Below are 6,140 nucleotides of genomic sequence, written 5' to 3' on the forward strand. Positions count from 1 at the left end.
AGGGTATAGACTACTATGTAATATATACAAAGCCCATTTGCATTCTCTGTAGATAACAGTGTGTAATTTTTCATGTATATTTAAGTTTTCATATACACAGTTACATATTCAGCACACTAACATATTCACATGTGTAATTTTTCTAGAAGTTTACCAACATGATCTCCGAGGTTCTATCTTTCAGTGAAGGAAAATGGAATCCAAGCAAATCTGACGTAAGAGCCTAGATGTTTCTACTTGATAACAAGTTATTTAAGGATATCTTTAGAGTGCTGACAAAATCCTGTAAAGATGTGAAACTGTCAATTTATAATTAAGTGTATATTAACTTTGCTTTTTATTTATATAGTTATTTAGGCCTTTAATTATGTATGTTTTCATGAATACTGTATACTTTCTCACTCAGGATCTCTTAAAAGAGAGATATTTCTGGTGTTATTTTTATATTAGTGCTATCTTTGTCATACTGGTGTTGGGATGACTCAAGATTTATTAACTGAGTAAGGAGGCTTTGATCTTTATATTTGTTTTGAAGTTTAAAAAAATTGGTTGTAGTGTTGTGGCTCTTTTATCTGGGGGAGGGGATGGATGATGAAATAATTCTTTGATTACATTTTAGATCTTACACCTAAAATAATTTCACTTTTACAGCATCTAGCTTAATGTACAAATCTAGCAGATATTTCTACTGGTAGAACTTCAAGGACAAATAAACAAATACATAAATATAATCAAAGGTTTCAACCCACCTCTATTGACAGATGAATGAACAATTAAACACAAAATCAGTAAAAATATAGTAGACTTGAACAACAATATCAACCAACTAGATCCAACTAGCATTTATTACATTTTTTTCATGTGCAAAAAGACCAAATTAATAATACAACACACATCAGTATATTTGAAGGAACTGATGTCATTTGAAATACATTTTCTGTTCACAATGGAATAAGTAAAAAATTACAGAAAGATATCTGGAGAACTATAAGAGATGTAATATCAAAAAAAATCATACCCATAAACCACCCATCTCAAATATTTTGATCAGAATAAAAATAGTAACACAATACATTAAATTTTGGATAATGTAACTGATTTAGTATTTATAAAGTAAAGCATGGTTCTAAATGTATAAAATAGAAAAGAAGAAAGGTCTCAAATCCATTGTTTTAGCTCCTATAATACCAAAAAAAAAAAAAGAATCAAACCTAAAGTAAACAAATGAAATTTTTAATGGAATGGAAAAACAACATAACAAGAGAGGAAAATTAACACACCCAAAAGCTGGTTCTTTTAGAAGATCCACAAAATTGACAAACCTCTAACCAGACCCACCACAGAAAAAAGGTAACATTACTAACATCAGGAATGAGAGAGGTGATATCACTGAAGATATTACAGATATTAGAAGGATAACAAGGAAATATGAGAAAATTTATGCTAATAAATTTGACAATTTAGATAAAATGGATTTTCTTAAGTGGCCTAAATTAGCAAAGCTTACTCAAGAATCAGTAGACAAACTGAATAACCCTCTATCTATTAAGGAAGTTAAATTTTTAACTAAAACTTTCTGCTCTCTACTACCCCACATAAATCCTGGTCCAAATGACTTTAGTGTTGAGTGCTGCCAAATATTTAAGGGAGAAATAATATGACTGCTAAACTGACTCTTAGAGGTAATTGAAGAGAAGGTAATACTTCTCAGTTCATTCTGTGAGGCTAACTTTTCCATGACATCAAAACCAAACAATAATAATCAATATAAAGCTTCCAATACACAGAACTTGAAAACATAGATGGAAAAATTGTTAATAAAAATTTGTCAAATCAAATATTCAGTATATTAAAAAGGTATTACTTAATGACTAAATGAGGTATATTCCAGGAATAAAAATCTTATTTAACATTAAAAACTAATGGAAGTGATCTATCATATTAACAAACTAAAAAAGAAAACCATATGATCTCTCAATAGATGCAGAACATTTGATAAAATTCAACCTTCATTTCTGATAAAAATTCACAGCAAAGTAAAAAAGAAGTCAATCTCCTCAAATGGTTGAAGAGAACCTATAAAAAAATCTATAGCTAACATCCTATTTAATAGTCAAGTCCAAATGTTTAATGCTCAAAAGCAAAAGAGACAACAATGTCTGCCTTTATCACATTGATTAAATATTGTACTAGAGGAACCAGCCAGAGTTCAGACAAAATAAGAAGTAAAATGCACCTAGATTGGAAAAGAAGAAATAACATTGATATCTTCCCGAGATGACATAAACATCATATGCAAAATCCTATAGAACTACAAAAATGTTACTAAAATTCAGGAAGAGTTTTCAGCAATGTTACAGGTAGCCAGGTTAATACACAAAAAAAGAACTGTATTTCTAGATAAAGACACCATGTTGTCAACATGTCAGTTCTTCCCAACTGATTTATAGATGCAACATAAACCCAATTAAAATCTTAGCAGGCATTTTTACAGAAATTAATGAATTGGTTCTAAAATTCATATGGAAATGTTCAGGATCTAAAATAGCTGAAGTAATTTTGAGAAACAATTTTGAAAGACAAATGCTTTGTCTTTGAAGGCAAAAGCTACCTGACTTCAAGACTCATTTTAAAGCAATAATAATCATGACAATATAATATTAGGGTCAAAATGGCCACATATTTTGATGAAACACAAAGGAGAGTTCAGAAAAAGTCCACACATAAACAGACAACTAATATTTGACAAAGATCCAGTGGTGAACAGATAATTTTTGCAACAAATTGTGCTGGAACAATTAGATATCCATAAGTAGAAACAGTAACTTTAATGCACACTCCACAACATATTCTAAAGAATTCAAAACAAATCTTGGGACTAAAGGTAAAATTGAAAATTATCAAACTTTTAGAAGACAGCTTTGTGTTATACAAGGATTTCTTGGATAGGACACCAATATTACAGGCCATGAAAGTAAAACTGTGTGAGGTGTTTAAGCAATTTGACATGCCACATGACCTACCCTTACACTCCCACACTAGTGTTCTTAGAAACTTTACTTTCAGTAGTGAAAACTGGCAGCAACCTATCTGTACTTCAACAAGTGAATGGATAAACAATTGTGGAATATTTTTATGATGGATGAGTGGTAAACAATAAAAAGCACAAGGAACGTTGATATGACAGACGAATCTTAAATTACATCAAGAGGTCAGAAAAAAGTGCAATTTCATTTGTATTAAATTCTAGAAAATAAAACTAATACAGATCTCAGGTAAGTGGTTGGCTGGAGACACAAGGATGCAGATAGAGATGAACAGGTGGGAAGGGCCACAAAGGGGAACAGAACTCTTGGGGGTGATGGATAGGTTAAATGTTTGATCATAGCGATGGCTTCATGGTTGTAGACCCAGCTCAAAACTTTTCAAATAATGCATTACATTTTAAATATGAGAAGTTTATTATATGTTGATTTACCTCAATTGATTTGTTGAAAATATATACAAAATATATTATGTGAATGTTTTGACACCAGATCCAGGGGCCATATCTGTGCCTTCATTTTAATTGACAAATCAGGGGCATTTGTCAGACCTCACTATTTCTTCCTTCTAGAAAGGCTTAATTCCATTTAAACTCCCCTACCTTTTCTCTTTCCTCTCAGACCTCTCTTTACCAATCTCTTCTTTAAGTTGTACCATTTCTGCTCAGAGTATCTCTGCTCAACCTTTCTATATTGGAACACTCTATGCATTTAATCTTATATAGCCCAATGACTTAAAATGCCCTCACGGTGCTAACTACCCCCAAATGCACACCTCCATGCTCAATTCCTTCAAAATACTCTAGATGCATACATTTCTAAATGGATATCCGTACTAGGCTTCTTAAACATATCATATTCAAAATGAAACTATTGACTTTAACCCTAATTTTCCATCTTTCACCATTTCAGTAAATGGTACCACTGTTCATCCCTTCTGCTTAAAGCTAAAATCTTATTCTCCTTACTGTGGTCTTCCCTCCCAGCTTCTATCCAATCTAACAGAAAGTCTTAATGGCTCTATCCTCAACATATAAATGAATCCAATCATTTTAGTCCATTTTTACCATAAACCTTTGTCTAAACTATTATCTCTTACTTGGGCTATTGCAATAGTTGTCTTACTCTCATATAATCCTTTTGCCACACCTCAGAATGATACCTAAAAATCATTAATAAGATTTCTATTACTAAATCACTTAAACCCACCTATAGTTTCTTTTTTTTTTTTTTTAGTTTATTTATTTATTTATTTGAGAGAGAGAGCAGAGCATGTGAGAGAGAACAAAAGTAGGGGGACAGGGGCAGCGGGAGAGGGAGAAACAGGCTCCCCACTGAGCAGGGAGCCAGATGCAGGGCTTGATCCCAGGACCCCGGGAACATGACCTGAGCCACCCAAGCACCCCAAAACCCACCTACCTAGAGTTTTTTATTGCTCTTTTAATAAAATCCCAACTTTTTATGGCCTAAGTGGCCCTGGATGGTCCCAACTTCATCTCCCATACTCCTCTCTCTTATCTCCTGGGACCCGGGCACACTGTCCTACCTTCAATGCCTTAATCACACTGTACATGGTAAGGGCTAGAATTAGGATTAGCTGGTTAAGGTACGGAAACAGAAACCAGAATACTTGGATTCATTTCTTAGTTTTGCCACTTTTTTTCTTGTGGGATTGTGGTCAGAACTTAGACGGCTATAAGTAACTGAAAGACAAATTTGGCAATATGGTCTCAATGCCCAAAAAGCAGAGAAGAGAGATATTAATAAGAATTAGCAATGTTTGTCCCATCTTTTCTCCTTGTCCAGATTTTTCGTAAGTGACTTAAATTTTTAAGTGGCATAACCCCCTTAATGTTAATTTTATTAAACTCACAGAAGGCATAATATCTTTAAATTTTCAAAAGAAAATTTTAACTTCATATTAAGTTGTCCTTGAGTTCCCATCCTGATTTATTCCAGTTCACAGAAGAATTATTTTGACAAACTGAGTGCCTGAGTGTGATATATGTCATGTTTTAGGTCTGAATGATCGTGAGTACAGTTCTGCCAAATTAACAACAGCCCAGAAACATAAGATAAGCTTGAGGAGATGCTTGTAAGCAAAACCCGTTATGCTATGCTGACTAGAATTGCCTTGCTCAGGCAGCAGTAAGTTCAGCATTCAAGAGTTCCAAGAAGTCATTAGCTCTGAACCGTCCAAGTAGAATTAGCCAGTGTTTCATCTAGGTTTCCAGAGAAATTTGTATTTCACGTCTTGAGACCAATCACCCATTAAAAAGATAAAATGTCTTTCTGGCCACCTAGACTGTGAGTTACTCAAGAATAGGAATCCTAATTCTGTAGAACGAAGGACACCTTCTCTTCAACTTCAAGTCACTTCACTTGTGTTATTAACTCTAAGTAGCATGACTCATGCTTTCTTTGACCAACTTATTTTTTTAGAAAGAGCATGCATATGCATGAGCAGGGGGAGGGGCAGAGGGAGAGAGAATCTTAAGCAGTCTCCACGCTCAGTGTGGAGCCAGTCGAGGGGCTCAGTCTCGCAACCCTGACATCACGACCTGAGCTGAAATCAACAGTCAGATGCTCAACCAACCTAGCCACCAAGGCACCACTCAACCAAGTTATACTCACTGTTTAATAATCTTCTTTTAAGAATGATGTGTGATATATACAAAGCATTTGCTATATTTGCTGATTATTTACATTACAATGTTGGTGGTAATTTCTTTCAATGTCAAGAGTTAGGGTTTAAAAGCCCAGGAGATGGAGGGGCGCCTGGGTGGCTCAGTCGTTAGGCATCTGCCTTCGGCTCAGGTCACGTACCCAGGGTCCTAGTATCAAGGCCCACATCAGGCTCCCTGCTCCGCGGGAAGCCTGCTTCTCCCTCTCCCACTCCCCCTGCTTGTGTTCCCTCTCTCACTGTGTCTCTCTCTGTCAAATAAATAAATAAAATCTTAAAAAAAAAAGCCCAGGAGATGGAAATACACACATGCACACACACACACACCACACACACACACATAGAATGTCTCTGTTAGTTCCAGGTGCCTTTAGCAACAGAGCCCAAAGAGAAGTATGATTTTCAAGAATGGG

The sequence above is a fragment of the Mirounga angustirostris genome, unplaced genomic scaffold (assembly GCF_029215605.1).
Source record: "Mirounga angustirostris isolate CCGP_5_RB_7025 unplaced genomic scaffold, mMirAng1.0.hap1 SCAF_7, whole genome shotgun sequence".
Lineage (NCBI taxonomy): Eukaryota > Metazoa > Chordata > Mammalia > Carnivora > Phocidae > Mirounga > Mirounga angustirostris.